General features: G+C 54.6%; 1 protein-coding gene across 3 annotated transcripts in view; it reads left to right on the top strand.

Moving 5' to 3' along the window:
* VAC14 (VAC14 component of PIKFYVE complex) overlaps nt 1-17,953 on the top strand; it is a 110,431-nt gene that overhangs the window by 76,507 nt on the left and 15,971 nt on the right. The gene's annotated exons all lie outside the window — the stretch shown is intronic.

Here is a 17,953-nt window from a genome sequence, read left to right as displayed (position 1 = left end):
TTCTGCATCTGTTCCTCCTCCTTGTAGCTTGAACTCCAAGAGCCCTGGGCAGCATGCCTTGCTATGGCATGGTGCAAGTGCTCTAGCCTCTCTGAATTCAACTACCAGCAAACTGTCACTTTGCTTTCTTTAGTGGCGGCAAGACTTGCAAGGTGATCAGCTTTCCTTAGCTGTGGTAGATGCCATAGGTCGTTGCTGGGACCTGCTAATGTTAACATTTCTCTCTTCTCAGTGACCACATTAGACTACCGAACACTCCTATGAATGTGAAGTTTGAAATCCTGCCGCCCCCCCCCCCGGTTCTGGGCATGAATCTTGCTGCCTGGTTTGCTGTCAAGTATCTGCTTGGTTTAAAAATCAGAGAAGGCATGTCTCGAGCTTTATATTTTTTTGCTTTCTTGGAGGGTTCAGAGGGTAACAGCTGCCTGTTTTACCGGTGAGCCTTCTGTAGGTGCTCAGCTATTCCTACAGCATCTTGGAAGATGTACAGGTCTTTGACCACTGCGTACTTGCAGCCAGGGTAACTTTATACTTGGGTCATTGTAAGATTTCCTTGAGCGTGTACTCTTGGGATACATGAATTTGGGCAGCTGGAGGTGATTCTAAATGTGTGGGCTCAACCTTGGAGGGGTTGTTGCATTCATCTGTGTTACAGCTGTCTCAGTGATGTTTTGGGTGGAGTGGACCATTACGTTTCCAAATTTAGTTATCTTCTAGCTTCTGGCCTATCTGAGAGGATATTAGCAGTTGGTCATCATCATCTGTGCTTTTGTCTCTGAAGAAGCTCTTTCTTCTCCTTGGTATAGTTCTGTTTCCCCTCCTGTTCTGCATGGAGCTGTGGCTATTTTGCTGATCAGCTGGAGGTGCTGGATATCTGTTTTATAAACTGAAAATGGCCTCTTGGAAGGGCGCTGTTGTGTGTTAGAGAACAACAAGGCATGTGCTTTGGACTCCCTGTGTTTGAGTAGAAATACTTCCACAAGGGCTTTCAGCAGTACTTCAAGAGCTTTCAGGCTGATGCTTATCTTTGCCCCGTTCAGTACCTTCTGTTCCTTGACTCTTCCAGTCCAAAAGATCAAAACAAACTGACTGATTGCCATGTACTTGGCATCTTTCAGTGCAGTGCCTTGCTCTGGCAGTGGAGGTGGCAGCCAGCAAGTGCTTTCAGGCATCTGCCCCTCCTTGCTGCTCAGTAAGACAGCTTTTGCAATTAGCTACAGTCCTGCTTGAGATCTAAATCTCCTTGAGTGCCCCAGCCAGTGTAGCCCTTGGGAGCAGAAGTACTGCTCGGGGATAGTCCAGCTCTGGACATTTGCTCCGTTTCTGTGCCACTGGGGAAAACTCAAAGGGGCTCTGCGCATGGCAGTCGAAGGAGGACTCTCGGGTGGAGACAAGTTTGGTTTTGTCTGCTGCTTTCCAATCTCTGATACAGCTCTGTGGGTTTGAAGTCAAGGTGCGCGTAGCCAAGAGGTGAAGGTGGGCTGCGAGATGCTCGCACCTTTTGTAAGCGTATGGGAAGTGGGCGAAAGCGTGCTGCCGGCCAGGACGGTGCTCAGGGGCAGGTTAGCTGAGCTCCAATGCAGTTTGGTGTCAGCGAAGAGTCTAACAAGGAGCAGAAGCAAAGGACTGAGGCTCTGCAGGACCTAGATTTTGTTTTCATTTCCAAAACAAACAACTTGTTTCTGCCTCTGCCTGGTTTTGCCCATCCATATGGTGGGCACAACTGTACTTGCTTGCCTTCCTGAGGGGTCTGCTAGGCACAGAGCACCTTGTGCTGTGGGACCGGCACGTGAACCCAGCTCACCTCCGGGAAGCAAGGCTTCTATGTGCTGCTGCCCTCTGCACGCTGGCGCCAAGGTCCTTGAACACCAGTTCTTTGCCATATGGCCTCCGGCAAACTGACCTGGTTTAGCTGAACTCAGGCAGCTACCGCTGGAGACAGCACTCACTGCGCTTTGTCAAGGTATGACAGTTTTCTGCCCTGACCCTGCAAATGCAAGTGGAAAGGCTTTTTTGGGAATAGAGCCCTTTAGAGGGCTCTGCAAGGAGGCACCACAAAGTAGAGCATCTCACTGAAGCTATTTCAGTTGTAACCTTAATCCCCCTTTTTCTCCATGCAGAGGATTCAGGGCAGATGTGCGCTCTCCACTTTAGCTAAACTCTCTTTCTCTTCAAATCCGTCTCTGCAAGGGCTGGGCTATCATAGCTGCTCTTTGCAAGCTAGCTGAAGCGAAGCAGGTTCGAGCATGACTCTGTCCATGTGTATTGCAATTCTCTAACTGCCAGAGTATTATCTGAGCACAGCCTAGCACTGCTGAACCGTCTCTGGGGTAGCAAGCTGCTACAAGCACATTAAGTGTGCAGGGAGGCTGGATTTAGCCTGTTTTCCATAGGAAATAAGGATTATGCAGTCACATTGTGGGATTCATCATCTTTCTCCTTCCTGTGAGTAGCTCCTGACTGTGTTGGTTCCAATCAAGTCTGACAGGGTGAGTATCTGAGAGACTTGGTTTCTGTGAGTTTCATGAACGGCTTAAGATAAAATACCAGGTCAGCCTCGCTGAGGGGCTGTGCTGTCGTCACGTCTGTGTGAAGCATGAAGGACCTCCACTCTCAGCTGGTTTGTGCAAAAGGCTGATGTACATTTGTCCTGCAGGAAGACAAAGGGTAGCTTTGGCCTCACTGGGCTTGAATCTGTGATCCTTGTATATAGACCAGTGGATTTCAATTTGTGCAGTCCAAGATTTTCCATCAGATGAAAAGAATCTCTTAGAAAGTCCCCATGCACAGGTGGCTCTGTGACATGCGTGAATTTGCTTTTTGCCTCCTTACGAACAGGCTCCTGTCCTCAGAAGCCCATCAACTGTGGGTCCAGATATCCGCTAGCTTTTCATCTGCTTTTAAGTTTGCTTGTGGTGGTTAGAGTTGAATATATATGTTGCATTAGGAAAGGAGTTCTGCCTTGCGGTGGTTGCCAAGCCATGGGCTGCAGAGCCCTTGGCTAATAGTAGAGAAAGTTGTCAGCCTTACTGCCCCTGTCTTTCTCGAGGCTGCAGTGTTGGTGAGCGCTTTCAAAGCGCACTTTCACAGGCACTGCCATGTGCTACCTAGAAAATGTAGGAAAGAGGGACCGCAGTGCCTAGGCAGAGGGAGAAAGCAGGGGAGGGCAGCAAGGTGAGAAAGGTGGGGTCTGATTGGGTACTTGCAAGTGGTTGACACCATTTAGCATTGCCCTTCTTCCCCACGAGAGAGGAGCTCTGGCTGCCACAGGAGTGTTTGCGGAGGTGTCTACCAGCGGAGGTGAGCAGTAGCTGTGCTCCTCTTGGGGAGCTCCATCTGCTCCTCTCTGCTGTGCTTTGGGATTGCTGGGGATCCCTGCGGAGTGCATTACGGAGGAGACAGCTCTGGCCCAGCGCTGAGCTGGCACTGCAGCATGTTCAGCAGTTGTTATGTTAATGACTTCTCCGGAGCAGACACTCCGTGGGAGGGTTTTCTTGTTTGCCGTGAAATACTCTGCACCTTTTCTTTTTCAAGCAAAACTGTCTTAGAGGTTGTCTCTGGCTTCTCAAGATCTGGCACATAGCCTCTCGTGGAGGCAGAGCATGCAGATCTCTCCCCATGCTGGTCCTGGCAGCCGCTTGGAGAGCTGCGGTCAGTCAGTCCTCAGGCTGGCAATGCCAGGCCCAAGCTGGTGGCAAGAGAGGCCGTAGGTTTAACTAAGTTTGCCGGAGGAATGTGATAGTCATCCTGACAAGCTGGATGCTCTGTGGTTAGGATGGTGAGCTTTTGGCCGTGGGTCTTATCTTCCACAGGGTCTGGCTGGAGGAAGCCCCGGTGGCTAATGCCAGGAGTCACCCCAGCAAGACTTATTTCTTGAAGAAGTTGCCCCATGCAGTACCCCAGAGAAAAGAGACATCCAACATGCCTTTGGCTCTGGGAGAGACGGAAAGCAGAGATACAGTGGCCGCAGCAGCAGAGGAAGAAGCTGTCGAGGAAGGGTGTCAGGAGGCAGCATTCATAGTCTTCACTGTACCGGGATGCACAAAGGCAGGCTAGCGTTAGAAAGCTGATCTCTACCTGACCTCCAGGGCTGCAGCTGGGCAGGAGGTGGCTGTCGCAAGCTGTTAGCAATCTGGCCAGCCAGGAAGCACCTGGGTGCCCTGGGGAAAGCTGGATGGTTTGTACACCGGGAAGTGCCAGCCGCAGGGCATGGCTTTGGGTGACCAGTGCAAGTGGTGGGGATTGAGCTTGTAACGTAGTGATAGGGGAAAAAAAGTTCTGTCTTTCTTTGCTGGGCTTGATACTTGCATGGTAAACTAGGTCTCCCAGAAATGCACTCGCTGTTCCCATTGATCAGCTCCCTTTGATCTAATGCTCTTATTCTTAGTTGACCTGACATCTTAAAGAGCAAGGCTTAAGCTGTTAGAAGCCCAAGGGCTTCAATCTCAAGACATCAAGAAGAGTCCAAAAACCACATGAAGAAGGAGGTTCATGCCACCCACTGGCATGAGTCCTGCTTCTGCTCACATTGTCTTCCTGGTGCCGCCTGTGGCTTGGGCAAGCTTTTTGGTCATCTGGGGAGAGCCGTGACAGCTTCCAGCTCAAGAGCTGTCCTTCCGAAGGACTCGCTTGTGCCGCCCCAATTGCTTTACTTGCCTGGGTCACACTTGGTGATCTTCCCATGGTCCAGCAGATGCCATTCTGGATGCAGCGCTCCCAATCCAACATCTTGCTGGTCTTTCCTCCTCCTCCTCTCTGTGCCTTCCACTGTGATATAGATGTAACCTGTCCATCTACCTGCCACTCTGGGGCTGATTCTCACCTCCTGGGGCAAGACAACAGACACAGGACTTGTGCCTGAGCCTCCCATGCCGCTCGCTGCCTTCCTGCTTACCTGCCCCTCTGTCTTTGCTTGCTGCTGGGAATGCGGGCTACACTCTCGCTCCATCCTAGCGCATGGCACCTGCAGGCTCGGCCCTGGGAGGCAGACCCCGTGGGGGCCGCAGCGAGTGGCACCTAGCTTGAAGGAGGCAGCAGAGCTCATTTGGGCACAGGTTTGGTAGAGGCTTTTAGATGTAAATTGGTGCCTGGGAGAGAGGAGGTGGGGGAGGCAGAGAATCCCTTCTCCCTCCCAGACCTGCCTCTCCAAGGCCTGCAAAATGAGACCCAGTTCTCTTAAACTTTCAAAGTGGTTAGAAATCTCCTGCATTAAGCACTATGAATTTTTAAAAGCATGAGCTGCTGGGGTTGCCATGGTTTCCGTTGCCCTGAGGAGCACGCTTCTGAGGACTGATTCTGGAAAGGGGGAGAAAAATAGAGGATTGGAATTTTTTTTCCACCGCAGTGGGGAAGGAAGGGGGAATAGCATCATCCCAGCTTTCATGCTTTCCCCTCCCTTTCCCCTCCCCTCACCGGCCTAATTTTATCTGGGCTCTGAAGGCTGCTTCCTCTGCAAATTCCTAAAGGATCCCAGCTGTTGAGCCAGCCACGGATGCCGCTTTTCCCAGCAGGATGACTTTGGGGGGATGGAGCTGCTCTGCCCTGCGTTTGACACTGGCGTTGCAGCGTGCGGCCACGGGGCTGCAGGTGTCCCAGGCACATGGGTCAAGCCAGGGCAGCCCGGCAGCGAGGGCAGCCCGGCAGCGAGGGCAGCCCGTCCGGCCTGAAGCAATTTGAGGAGGGAGGAAATGGCAGGAGGGCTCTGCCCTGGCTATGGCGGGGAGGAAGGGTGGCAAAACGCCTTTGGAGGAGAGGAAAAGGGAGCACAGGAAGAGGAGGGTGGGGGAGGAAGCACGGCAGGGCACTGCCCTCCTCGCAGCAGAGCACAAGATGCTCCAGCACGGCAGAAGGGAATGGGCCTGCCTTGCGAGCCGCTGCCGGCGTCACGGATATGCCGGCAGCTCGACACGGAGAAAGCAGAGCCGGACCAGCCGCTGATGGCTGCTTCTTTTCGGTCAGCGCGGTGGGACATCTCGTGCCTCCATTGCCCACTTTGGGGCTGGCAAGCAGGTCAACCCCTCTCCATGCGCCAGTGTGACAGCATGCTGTCCCAGTTGCTTTAAGTGGGGCAAGAAATTATCCTATCTATGCTGGGCCCCCAGTGTATATATAGCACTAATAAAAGAAATTACTGGAGCACTAACTGGTACTTAATAAAGAATCACCTGCTTTATTTAAGCATGTGGCGAAGAAGGGGGGGAGCCTAAGTGGAATTTGCTGCGAGGACTGCGGGTATTTTATTACAGTCGCTGCATATTTGTCATGGTGCGATTAGTAATAAAATGCCGGAGCGATTCGTTGCGTTAAAATGAAAATTGCGGTTGTGTTAATGCAGAAGGATGTTGCTGAGTGTGACTGAGGCGGGGACGGGGGGAGCAGCCCTCTTCCACCCTGCGGGACTCATGGATCACGGCAGCTCTCGCTGCCCGGGAGAGGAGAAGGTGTTTCCGTCGCTAGGGGTGGGGTTTTTTGGTCAATGTGTGCAGGGTTTCCCTTGGGGGAAACCAGAGTTTCAGCCTTGTCGGAGGCCCCTTTGGGCAGCTTTGTGCTGCTTCAAACCGCCGGCCCTTTGCAGAGCACGGCCGGCCGCCGTTCTCACGGGGTGGCTGCGCTCGGGGGCCGAGGGGCCGAAGCGGTTAAAGGGGCGAGCTGGTGGGGATGGGAGCTCTGACAGCTCACAGCAACAATGTTTAGATTAGCCCCGTTTCCAGGCGTTGCGCTGTCAAAGCAACAGGGCTGGGAGGGAAGTCAGGTTCTGTCCTTAATTGGAGATGTGTCTCTCATCCAGACTGATCCCAGCGAGCCGTCTCAGAGCCCCACGCCACGGATGGGGGGAGGACAGGGTTGTCGAGATGGCCTCCCGGTGGTTATCTGCTCCCCGGGGAGGGCTGTGTGGTGGGGCAGAGACATGGTGGGGGCTGCAGGTCCTCCAACAAGCCACGTGGGAGAGTGACGAAACGGGTGCAAGCTTCCCACAGCTGGGCTGCAATGCCGTGAGCACTGGCCCGTGAGCTAAGCCCGCCAGCCAGGCCTTGCATGCTCACCCCATCAGCAGGGAGGCCCTAGGTAGGTCCTACCTTTGCCTGTAGCTCTGGTCTGAAGTTGTCCTGCGTCCTGGTGTGCCGTTCCACAGCTCCCTTCCCTTTGCCTGTGCTTTCTGCCTATCTCCTTCCCCCCTGGAGCCCCAGTTAGTTCATCCATCCAGTTCCTTCTTTGAGGAAGCATCTGAGATGCTCCACTTGATGTTTGCTCTCTCGGACCTTAGTCCTTCCCTCACTGGCTTAAGGCACAGTCCTCCTACTTCCCTGCCACTCACGGCTGCCCAAGCAGCACCACGGACTGTTTCTGAGCCTCAGGGGCACTGCGTGACAGAGCACAGTGGCCACGGCTAGTCCTCCTGTCTGCCGGGAGACGTCCCTCATTCTGGGTTCCTGGCTGTAGCCTTCATCGCCTGAATGTTTCAGGTTGAGCGTGGCCCTCATGGGAGCAAGCGACCTCCTTGTCCGAGGTGTTAATACAGCACATGTTAGTTTGGATGATGGGAGGGAAATCCCGGGCACATTGGTCCCCAAAGGCTTTGCCTGCCCTGTCACGTTGCTCATGTTCTGCCCTTTCCCAGTGTTTATAGGCAAACAGTGACACCAGGCTGCCCCTCATAATCCTGTCCCGTGGGCTTACTGCTCAAGCGATCGTTAGGTTGATGGGAATTTGTTACAGTTGACTTTGTAGCACTGGAGACTCAGCGACCTCTGAATCTCGGGGCATTTGGCTCTAGAGCGATGTTTGAGTGTAGCCTGGGGTCGAGGTGGGGACCCATTAGGAGCCCAGGGCTCACTCCTGCCTGAGAGTGGCACAGCACATAGCTCTGTCTCTGAGCTGCTGTATTTAAAGAAGGCGACTAGCTGCCTCGATTAGTGATCTGGTCCTGCTGCTGCATGGTCCCCAAGCCCTGAGGCCATCGAGAGTGGGTGGCAGAGCAGTGCTAGTCTGAGACTCGCACAAAGTGGCCTTGTGAACAGTGATCCCTCCCCTCCAGCTGGATCACGGCACGCATGGCTTGTTGCACCCGTGCTGCTTGCACAGGGCAGGCAGGATGGGCGAAGGGCTGGATGGCACAGCACCCACCCGGCATCCACGAGGCTGCCCTCTCCACTCCCTTCCGCTCCCTGCCCAGCTGCTGAGCAATTACCCGCCTTGGTCCGCTGCCAGCATGTTTATTCTGCCAGGGGGGACCGCCGCAGCTACATTTCTCATGCTCTTGCCGGAGCACGGTCATAGCTTTGTTGCAAAGCTGGCACAAGGAGAGCTCCATCGCACCCCCGGGTACCTGCGTCACCAGCAAGGCAAGCCAGGTCCAGGCAGGGACTGTGGGAATCTCGCCTGTCCCTCCACCTTCTCCCTCATCTCTTCTGGGTGCACCATGCAGGTCAGGTGCTGGAGGACATGCCCTGATGAAGGGCAGTGCTGGAAGGCACTGGGACAGTGATGTCCCTGAAGAGCTGGCGCCCAAATCCTGGCTGGGTGGGTGGTGACCTCCATGTCTCTTTTCCTGTGGTCAGGCCCATCTTGGAGAGGGGTCCTTTAGGGTAGGATTTGTCACATTCTGTGCATCCATTTCTCACCATGCCCTTTGAAAGTATAAGCTCCCATTTGCACATGAATTTTGCTTCTGGAGCAGAGGGAAATGCTTCACCCCCGGCACTTGGGAGCATGCTGCAGCCACCAGCATTCGCCCTGAGAGCCTCTCTGCAACCAGCAACCCAACCTTTTCCAGCCCTCCAGCCTCTGTAGCTGGCCATGGTGTCCCCTCTGTATCGCAGAGCTGCAGGTGACCCGCTGGGACCTGGCTGACCATGCTGATCCTTCGGGTGGTGCCTGCTGCTGCTCAGCCCCCATCTGTCTTGCTGCCCTGGCGCTTCAATGTTAGTCCAAGGCAATGGGCAGGGGGGCATCCCATTGCCACGCCACGTCTGCCCACAGCCGTTTGCCTTGTCTCTGTTTAAAAGGCTGACAAACCCTTTTAATTTAAGGAGTTACGTTTTAATGGCCTAAATACCATACTTCATTATTGCTGCCATGTGCCTGCTGCTGCCGAAGAGCTGATGGCTGCCTAGTGGGCACGGCTTCCTGGGAATAAGGCAGTGCGGTGTGAAGAGGCTCTCCATGGCTGCAGCCTCCAGCAGGGCATTTCTTCCCTGCGTGGAGCAGATCCCTGGGGCTTGCTGGGGCAGACAGCCCCCGGGGCCGGCCACCTGATTTCCTGTTTACAGCGCACGTGTCTCGTTTGCTCGCCCCTCTCGAATCAGTCCCTTGCTCTCAGAGACTGCAGGGGGGTTCCTGAGGTCTGTCACCCAGCTGGGTGATTTCCTTGAAATCTCAGAAAATAAGGCTGTGGCACGGAGCAAGGATGCAGCAGGGCTGCTGGGTGCGATGCAGGAGCTGCCCGGGAGGATGCTGCAGGGGAACTAGACGGGCCCTTCGATCGGCCCGTTGGAGCACCTGCGGCTTCCCATCGCACGGCAGGTGGATCGATGGGCAAGCTGCAGCCAGCGTGGTTAATAGCCGGCTGAAATGCAGCGCAGGCAACCGCGTCCAGCTCCCACCACCTCTCACACACTGTTCTCCTGCGGCAGCAAAGCGAAAAAAAAAAGAACAGTGCACGCATGTGTGTTTTGGGGGAGCAGGCTTGTGACAGGGCTAATAGCTCCTTTGGTGTGTAGCTAGGAATTGATTGTGCCTGGCGTGCATCTCGGGTGTATTGTTACTGGGGGTTTTTTGGCCGAAATTAGCGGAGCGCAGGATGGCCAGAGGAAAACAACTCGCTTGCGTGCTCTGAAGGCACAGGGTACATTGCTCACTAAATGGCGCTGACGTGGGGATCTGAGACCAAAACTGATGGTCTGGAACTTGCATGAGTGGGTCCCAATGCCTTTCAGCTACAGGGTGCTTTCTCTTGGAGCATCACTTAATGCTACAGCTGATGCAATCACACTTCTCCAGTGGTCCCTGCTCCCACCTGGAGCACTTTGGAAAGTGGAGCAGCCGGACTGAGCCCGGGTCTGCTGTTGAGAGTAAACATTTTTACTAAAGATGCTTGTGCTCCACATCCCTAGGGTCTCATCTCCTGGGGATCTCAAGCAGGTTTTGTGCTGCACCCTTGCACACGTGGGCTTGTTGGGCTCTCCTGGCTGCCCCTGCTCATGTCCTTGTCGCCTTCCTGATGTCTGCAACATGAATGCCAGCTAGAGGAGAGTTTCTCATGAAGGAGCTGCTGTCTGGCCAGGTTGAGTCTGGTATCATTGCAGCCGTGATGCCCATAGGTGGCACGTTTGATCACCGGAGGGGAATTTCCTCACTGCATCTCAGCCACATGGGCCAGGGTAGCTGGAGTTTATCCACTGCTGCTTGGGGCAGGACAGAGTTTGCTACGTCCCGTTGCCAGCAGGAAGGGCTCTGTGGGTGAGTTGCTTCACGGCCGCCTTTCTCCTGGCAGACACACATGACAAGGGTGGGCAGGACAAGAACAGGGGCTGGGGGCACCACGCGTGCCCGCAGCTCTCGTGGCAGAGCACTGCAGGGGCACCCTCAGTCTCGTCTGGGCTCACCTTCTGGCTCCTTGCAACACTTGGTGAGGTGCCTTGCTGGGTACCATGCTGACACATCTGATGGCGGCTCCTCGCAGGCCCAGCGTGCCTGTGCTGGCCCTGCTGCGTCTGTGTGGCCATGAGTTCCCTCCCCTGCCTCTGGTTTCAGAGATGGGTTGTATGAGGCAGACGTAAAATGCCTCTGGAAGACGCGATCTCCCTCCCTCGAGCACTGCCTGGGTCGTGACTCTTGTAGGTCCATGCTAGGGGCTGGACTGGGCATGCAAGCCAGGCTGTTGAGGGCTCACCGCTTCTTTCAGGCAACATAGGCGTTGCAGGCTGTTGTTTGCGGTGTTTGCTTTGTTATAATGAAACGTCTTATCAGGCCTCTAAAGCTGTGCTGAAACAAGCTTTCAAGGCAGAGTTTTCCAGGAGCTGCTGCTGGCTGATCCAGCTGCAAAATGACAAGCAGCTGAGACTCCCGCTGCCAGACCTGCTGAACAGATTTGGGGGTTGAAAGTGGTCCTTAAAGCAACAGAGCCCGCGCGAGGTCTAGCCCGTTCCTCTCCTGCGCCACGGCTCAGCATGCAGTACTTCTGAGCCTGCCGGCAGCCGCGCTACTCTGTATGGGGCCAGGGAAGAAAGCAGTTAGGTTTTTAAGTCTTACAGCTGTTAAAAAAATCACATCTGGTTGGTTATAGTTGATGTCACTGCAGCAGAAGTAACTGCCTCGTGTGCTGAAAAGTCAGTAGAAATCATGGCTTCAAGTACAGGTCTGGATTTCCGGGGGTGACCCAAGTCAGCACGTGGTTCGGCATGGCTGGCTCCAGGATGTGCTGGGTCTACGAAGCTAAGAAGCCGGTTGCTTACGGCTCTGTGCTGGAGCCTGCTGGGGACCCGTCACCTGCCCCATGGTGAACGCTCCTTGGTGCCTCCAGCTCCAGCAGACAGGGGAGAGCAAAGGGTTTGAGGTGCATCTCTTCTTCTTCCTGCTGCAGGAGATGTATATGGGGCAACAAGCTCCTAAAATTTGCAGGTGAGGAGCAATTTGCAGCACTGCCTTGGGCTATGCATTGTGCTGGGAGGGCCTGGGGGGGGACTGGGAGCGGGGCAGATAGCCCAGACGTGGCTCTCACTCGCTCTGAGCCAAAAGCTGGCATAGGCAAGCTGAGAGCTGGGATGCCACAGGCGGTCGGTTCCCTGCCCTCTCCTGCTGTTAGCCACAGTCGACGGCTGCTGACGCAGGCTGCGGACAGCCAGCAAAGGCAGCACTGTCCCTCATGCCCGCTGCCCCGGCCCCTTTTGCAGAGGCCCCCGGCGTCCTCTGGCATCTCGGCTGCTGCCTGCTTAGTCGAAGGCACCTGTCCGCCTGTGGCCCCCTTCGCCTGCCCTCCTCCCTCCTGCGTTCTGCTCGCGCCATGGAAAGCCTGCCCGGGAACGGCACCGCGTGGCGTTTCCCATGTCACCGACACGCGATCTGCCCGCTCCTGGCAGTTGGCCTCAGCTGCTGGCTGCTGTCACAGAGGCCGGCAGCTGCGCGGTTGGCCAGTTGTCCCCTCTGCCACCCAGTCCCCCATCACTTTTGGGGGTTGGGGCTGGGGGGGGGGGGCGAGGAGCCTCCCGGCTGCTGTGAAACGGGGCGCTGGGCCAGCCCCTGCCCGTGCGCTTCGGTCCCCGCGAGCTCCAGGCACGCTGCTTGGCTTAGGGTTGAGGGTTTGCCTGTAAAGCTAGTATAACGCTGGGTTGGAGGGACAGGAATGTAAACCTGAGCCACTCCAGCAAAGGAGCAAAACCGGCCGGTCAGGCTGGAAACCAGAGCTCGTACATGCGTGTATCTGGCTGCACCAGCGGTGCGTGGGACAGAGCAGTATGTGCCTGGCGTGTGCCTTGTCTTGTTGCCTGCCGTCTGTCCTGGCTTTCTCATGCCCACAGTTCTCCGAGTACTGAGAACGGGCAAACTCACTTGGTAGAAGCCTGGGGGGCGTCCTCCAACGGGTTCCTGCAGAGCTCCTGCATGGGAGTGGCTGCAACGAGGGCACCCTGGTGCGGCAGCATCGCCCGGGAGCCAGGCAGGTCTCCCGCTACCAAAGCACTCCAATCCGGCGGACAGATTGGGGGTGACACCTCTTCCCCAGGAGAGGGAAGAAGGTTGGACTAGATGCAGCTGGTGCTTCATCACGTTCCATCAGTGCCAGGAAGGTGAGGCAGGAGTTGAGCAGGGGCTGAGGTTACCCAGTTTCACCTGGGCTGGCTCTTTCCTTCCAGAGCTTTTAATTTCCTCCCCGCTCTGTGTAAGAAAACCCAGACAGAGCCCACAGACAGACACCTTGGAGCTTTCCTCTCCCACCTTTAAGCTAAGTCCTAGGCAGAAGTTGGTGAAGGAAAGAGGAAATAAAACAAAGGTGGATACGTGGGTCTCTGCTGGGGGAAGGGGTGATCCGATGTGCGTAGCTGTTCCTTTAATGCATAATGTTTTCCAATTTCCCAATGCCACCAAAAGGGGGGAAAAAATCCTTCCTCACTAATCAAAACCAGGCCTGAAATTAGAAAGCAGTTTGTATTCAGACTCCTGCTTGCTGGGAACAAGGCATTAGCCAGCAAAATGTCAGAGCTTCTATTTATGGAAAATGATTCCTCATTTTTGATCAAGGGACGGTGGAGGTGGGGGGAATGGGGGCTGGACCAGAATATTTTCCTTAAAATGCCTGCTCTGGAGCGTAGGCGTATGAGGGCAGCTTTGGAGGTCACTGAAGTTCCTTCAAAGCTGCCTTCCCTGGTGCTTTGCTGAGAGCGTCCCAGAAAGCTTCCCAGCCTGATTCTTGTTTGGCTGCACTCGTTTGAGTTGCTTCGTAGCCTTTATGCCTGGGAGCTATAAAAAACAGGCTCTCCACTGGCCCTGTGAAGCAGAGTGGACTCAGCCTTGCTAAATTGCGTCTGCTGGGTTATCTTTGGCAGGGTGGAGAAGAGGGATGATGTCCTTCTGCAGCCGAGGCAACAGCAAGAGGCAGGAAGGACCAAGAGATGGAAAGTTTAAGCCTGGGCTTTCCTCCTCTTTCCTCCAAGGATTTAATTGGGTTAGACTGTCTACAGATGCATCTAGAGCTTTCTCCAGGCTGATGCACACCTAGGCTCAGCTGTGTGTCTCAAGGCAGCTGTTGGGTGGGCGCAGAGACGAGCCAGGGAGCTGCAGGGAAGCAAGACACACAGGTTGCAGGCAGCAGAAGAGCAGTTTCCCAGCTGTACTGGCTGCAGAGGCAGAGATGGAAGATGTTCAACACTTTGCAATTAGTCCTGTTCAAGTTCATCTTGTTAAAAACTCTCTCATCGTTAAACTGCAGGGTGGTCTCGGGAACAGTCAGAGCTGAAATGTCCTGGAAACGCTGTTTCTCCCTGGGTATGTTGGATTGTGGGTCTGAAGGAGTCATCCCCTCTTTGGGCACGCAGTTAATCATCCGGGAGGGTGGACATGGGACATTGGGGTGTTGGAGAAGGGTATGAAGGAGACTGAAACATCCTGCTTGACAGTCACGTGCTCAGGTTGGAAACGCCCAGGCTGGACTTGTTTTTTGGGTTGGCTCCACCCTCACAGCACTGCCGAGCGATCCTGCCCGCCTGTAATGCCAAGCTTCCTTGGGGAAGCTGGCTGCAGGACTCAGCTATTGATTTGCCTTTCGCTCCATCGGGCTGGACTAAAAGTATCTCAGAGAATGGGCTGGTTTCCCTTTTCTCCACCAGCTTCAGGGGCTCTTGGGAGCTCCTGTTTGCTGCATGAGGACCCTTAGACCTGGGCAGCTGGGTGCACATTCAGGTACTTCCCAGCCACTTCCTTCAGGGGCTGCTCTCTTCTTCCCCGTCTTTCCCTCGATGCCTCATTTCACTGTCTCATTTCTCTCCGTCCTCCAGCAAGTCCGTGCTGGAGCTGCGAGAAGTTGGGGAAGCGTTTCATCCCAGCAGCCTGTGAATGCAGCCACTTACGTAAGAATAATTGGGATAAATGAGCTTATTTATCACTGCCCGCTCTATTTTAACCCAATCCATAACGAATGTTAGACTGGGTTACATAAACCCCCACACAGTGAATCTCATTGTCAGGCAGCGGCTGCGTCACTAGTTGCAGGAGTGGGGCCCGTTCGCTCCCTCCACACGTCCCCGCTGCCATGCACTGGTGGAGAGGAGCCTCTTGGGTGCTAGGGCTTTGCAGAGCCTGTGCTGGGAATGCAAAGCTGCTTGCTAGAGCCAGGAATTGGGAGGATGATGCGAGGGGTTTCTTCCCCCACCACCTTGTTTTGAACGTGTTTCTCCAAAATCTCGCAGGGACTCGGGTGCGACGAAAGCGTCAGGCAGGAGGGCTCAATGCGCTCAGCTTGCGCCTGACGTTCACCAGCTCGGCAGCCCGCGGGCATCCTCCAGCATGAGGGCTGTCTGCGGGCCATGTCCTCCCTGCTCCAGCTGAAGGACAGCTGCCTGGGCACCCAGCGGGCAGAGCTGTGGGCAAAGGTGGACAGAAAAACCATTTCTCCGTTCCCCGTTCAGCTTTATCAGCCTTTTCTGAGGTGCCCGTGGGGGCTCTTTGTGTCCTGGCTTTCAAGGACGGTGCTAATTGATGGCCTCTGCATGCTGAGGGAACGCAGGAGGCCCCAGAGACTCTCTGCTCTCATGCTGGGAGGAGCTCGCTTGGCAGCAGGTGTCATCACCTCCCTGCCTGCATCCTCCTCCAAATTAGTAATTAATTCACTGAAAGCTGGTCCCCAGGGCGCCGCACTATTAACCCCCCTGTGCTCGGAGGCAGCCGCTTGCTGCTGGGTTTCTGAGGGCATTGGATGCATGTCAGGACACCTGTGCTTTCCACTGTGCTGGGTTTATTCCCATAGTAGCCTGTGGCAATCCAAGTAAATCATGCCTCCCACGAGGCTCTCCTCTGTCCTTTGCCCATAGTGACTCTGCGAAGGGCATGAAACCAGATTGACCACTGCTTCCTCCTCTGAACTAGGCTCTTGACCTCGTTTGGGGACTTTCTACCTCAAGTATCACATTTGGCTGATTCGCAGCCGACTTCACATTGTGCAGGAAAGCTGTTTGGCCACCAGCACGGCTGGTGCTCTTTCCACCCGTGAGAACCAACCTTTTTCTTAAGCTGGAAGGGGCACTCCAGCACTCTGAAAGCTTATGTGACCTGTCCTAAAGGAATAATTACACAAGTTGTGGTTGCAGCCTCTAGCTGGTAGTCCCAAAACACCTACTAGCCAATATCACGCTTCAGGATATGGTCTTAGATATCTTCTTATAGCCAGGATCTTGTTTGTGTAGCAGGAGCTACATGCAGTACAAGTTTGTATGGCCCCAAACACACTATAGGTTTGGTGAGAGGGAAACGTTTAAGCAATGCTGGCAAGTCCTTGCTTTCAGCAGCAATCAGTGGCTCTTCTTCCTGTGGCTGCCAACACGACACTGAGGCCAATAGTTTCTGCATGCCCAGAGCACGCTCTTGGCAGGTCTCACATGTTGCCCCAGGACTGACCATGGTGGTGGAGGGCTGGAAACTCTCCTCCTGCCCTTCCTCAGGGTGCAAACCACCCCAGCCCTGGCCCTGGAGGAGTTTCAGGTGTTCCTCCCGTGTCTCGTGACAAGCTGGCCAAACTGCGACACACGGAGCAGCCAGCGAGGGCCTCGCTATTCTCCCACCCGCCTGGCAAAGTGGATGCTGCTTCTTTTCCCTCTTAAATTCCTCTAAGATGCCCCTGGGGGAATTCAGTTGCCAGTTCAGATTATCTGATGCTGAACGCTGCTTTGTAGGCAGCTGGGGCAGAAGCACAGGAGCTCTGGGGGAAGCCAGTGCCTTTCCCAGGTGCAGAGGTTTCCTACAAGCTAGCAGAGGAGGTGATGCCCCCAGCACTGATGCACATGGAGCATCCCAGTTTTGGAAGATGGGAGTTCATGACGCCCATGCTCAGGAATGTGTGTGTGTGCAGGGATGCTGCAGAGGTCTGGAAGCTCTTATCATCCCAGGCTCTTTCCCTTTCCCCACTCTCAACTACACGCATCCCTGGCCTCTGTCCAAGAATAAGACAAGAATCTTCTCCATTGGGGCTCAGCAAAGTGTAGGTGCTGGAGGAGCTGGATCAGCCTTCCCCAATTTCTTTGGCACTAGCCCTGAAGGGCTGAGCCCGCAATGGGCAGCGTTTCAGGTGTCCTCAGACAAACCATCTGAAAACACAGGAGCTCGGCAGCCTCAGAGCCACGGTGCAGAAAAACAGGAAATTATAAAATCCAAACAAACGCTGAGGAAAATCTGGTTTTCAGTTTCTCATCTAAAATGTTTAAAACCCTGAGAATGCCTCAGTTTATTAAGCAGAACATTCCTGCTGTGACCTGCCGAACCCCTGTGGCAGAGCTGAGGAGAGGCAGAGCGGTGTGGAGCTGCAATGCCGGGTACGCAATGCTTTGGGATCTGTTGAGACCCCTGGGCTGGTGGGCCTTGCCGAGGACTGCAGGGTGGGCTGCTGACCCTGCTCTTGGCTCCTCTCCAACTTGCCCTGCCTCTGCCTTAGTTTCCCTGGTTGTAAAACAAGCCTAATCGCTTCTGCAGCGTCTGGATAGGGCTGTCCTAATGCAGCTAGCATTAACCACTAATCTGGTGCATGCCTGTGATGTTACAGTCCTGGCTTACATGTCTACAGCGTGCAGTTGTTGTAGCTAGCTCTGTGGAAACGTCAGCCGAACTGCTCAGCAGCGATCAAAACAGAAAATCGAGTGTTGGGAGTAATTAGAGAGGGAGTAGCAAAGAAAACGGAAAATATCGCTACGCTGTTGTATAAACTCCCAGCCTGCTGGCGCCCTGGATACTGTGCGTTGCTCTGGTCCCTTTCCCACCACCATTACAAAAAAAGGCCTGGTAGAATTGGAAGAGATGCAGGATAGGGAGAGCTCGAAGGCCTGGAGCAATTCAGCCCAAGGCAAAATCAGAGTTAGACTCTTCAGCCTGCGGAAGGGAGCAGAGAGGGAGACATGAGAGAGGACTAAAAGCCCTTGCGGTGGTGTGGGGGTGTCAGCAAGGAACAATAGTGCCTTTCACAAGAGCTGGGAGGCAGCAAATGAGGCATGTTCAAAGCAGAGGCATCTTCCAGGTTCATTGATTTGAACTCTGGAACTCCTCGTCACAGGATTTTGTGGGGCCAGAGTGTGGAGGAGTTCAAAAAGCAAGCAGATTGCTTTAAGAAAGGGATTTTGTACAAAGAAAGACGGTCTGTGGCTCCAGAGGTCCCAAATTTCACAGTGCTGGAGGCTGGGAGGGAATACTCCCAAAGGGTTGCTCTAGGTTTATCACGGTGCTTACGCTTCCTCCCTACCAGTTTGCTGGTGTCAGAGGGATG

This window comes from Struthio camelus, chromosome 10 (assembly GCF_040807025.1).
Source record: "Struthio camelus isolate bStrCam1 chromosome 10, bStrCam1.hap1, whole genome shotgun sequence".
Lineage (NCBI taxonomy): Eukaryota > Metazoa > Chordata > Aves > Struthioniformes > Struthionidae > Struthio > Struthio camelus.
The sequence above is the reverse complement of the archived record's forward strand: the minus strand, read 5'-3'. Positions and strand labels throughout refer to the sequence as shown.